At 44.2% G+C, this 1,632-nt stretch overlaps 1 protein-coding gene and 1 long non-coding RNA gene across 2 annotated transcripts in view; both read right to left on the bottom strand.

The window, feature by feature from the left end:
- The window catches only part of LOC116695487 (cadherin-2), a 101,935-nt gene that overhangs the window by 80,981 nt on the left and 19,322 nt on the right, over window positions 1-1,632 (bottom strand). The gene's annotated exons all lie outside the window — the stretch shown is intronic.
- The window catches only part of LOC116695499 (uncharacterized), an 18,057-nt gene that overhangs the window by 7,678 nt on the left and 8,747 nt on the right, over window positions 1-1,632 (bottom strand). The window lies entirely within an intron of this gene.

Below are 1,632 nucleotides of genomic sequence, written 5' to 3'. Positions count from 1 at the left end.
GGGGGGGGGGGGGGGGGGTTATGATGGAGATGGAGAGTGTTGGCAGTGTGTGTTTTCCTTAACGCCAGTGTGTCCTACGCAGAAGGCTTTTTCAAGGCACAGCCATGACGTCCCTCACAGGGGGAGACGACAAATATGAACAAGGCAGCGGGATGGAGCAGTACTTGGACAGACAGTCAACACATCATCAGCCACAATGCAATAGGGGACACGCCCAAAAAACACAGCGGGCTCGCAGCCAAAAGATGAGACCGGCTCAACTGTTGGAGAAACACAACCCCACGTCACGCTACGGGGGCCAGTCATGTAACGGGGGATCAGACTTGTCGGTGTGTTTTGAGGCATTAACGTTCACATTAGCCCAAAACAAAGTCGATTTGAGACAAGAGCATGTAGCGTTAACTTAAGTGGTCTCGAAAACAAGAACGGCCTTGAGTAACGTTAACGTTACTACAGCCTTGTTACACTCAATCAAGTTAATGAATTAGTTTTCAATATAAAGCTATACATTCAGATATTGTGTCAACGCTCGCTAACCTTAAATGGTACTTGCATTACTTAACTACATGCTAGAGAACCAAGACATGGTCATTGCTAGCAGCAGAACAAATGTAACTGACCATTAACGTCAACTTAATGAAGTTACCAAACAACATATAGCTTTTGATGACAGCAAAAAGATGCATTTACATGCATGTGTTTTTCAAATTTGATGGGGAATTCATGAAAGCCGGCAGTTTGCGCTTTGCATCGATGGTCCTGAGTTCCCTGTCAGGGTTTTATTCGCTATAACAACCGCCTCGCTCTACATGATCCCTTATGTACTGTATATACCCGTCCAATTAGATTGAATTTGGTATTGATGACGGAAAAAATAATAACTGAACATTCGTGTTAAGATGTGAGGAGTAAAAGTAAAGAGTTGACACAAAAATAAATAGTAAAGATAAACTTGAGTACAGTAACAAACCATTTGCACTTTGTTACTTCCCATCTCTGCTACACACAGAGACACACACACAGACACACACACACACACAAACACACACACACTCATTAGTCAGATGTGAGGTTAGGCATGCCGCCATCATTCATTTAACAGAAAATGGCTGAGAGACAGACATGGAGAGGGAAGTAGAGGAAGACAAATGGGAGGACGGGATTTAGGGGAACATGAACAACCACAAGTGGAGGAGCACCCGTGGGAGTACACACACACACACACACACACACACACACACACACACTGCACACATTCCAGCCAGATCTTTGAAGCTGAGAGTGGCACTGCCTGGGTTTTGTCAGTTCAACATACAGACATTACACACACACACACACACACACGCACACACACACACAAATACAAATACAGTACATAAATAGTTTTGGATAAAGTTTGCCTCCTTCTGTCTCCACTGTGTGGTGTCTGTGGTTCATCACTGTCTCTAGCTGGCTTTTCAGCATTTGTATGTGAGTTATGATAAACAGAATTCAAAAGGATGGTCTGGTTTTCTGAACGTCAGAAACCATTTATCATTTCTCCTCGAGGAAATCTGTTAATGCATGGCATTTGTCAAGCAGATTATGACACAGATATGGTTTAGGCTCATGGGGTGGGGGGGGGGGGGGGGG

The sequence above is a fragment of the Etheostoma spectabile genome, chromosome 9, assembly GCF_008692095.1.
Source record: "Etheostoma spectabile isolate EspeVRDwgs_2016 chromosome 9, UIUC_Espe_1.0, whole genome shotgun sequence".
Lineage (NCBI taxonomy): Eukaryota > Metazoa > Chordata > Actinopteri > Perciformes > Percidae > Etheostoma > Etheostoma spectabile.
The sequence above is the reverse complement of the archived record's forward strand: the minus strand, read 5'-3'. Positions and strand labels throughout refer to the sequence as shown.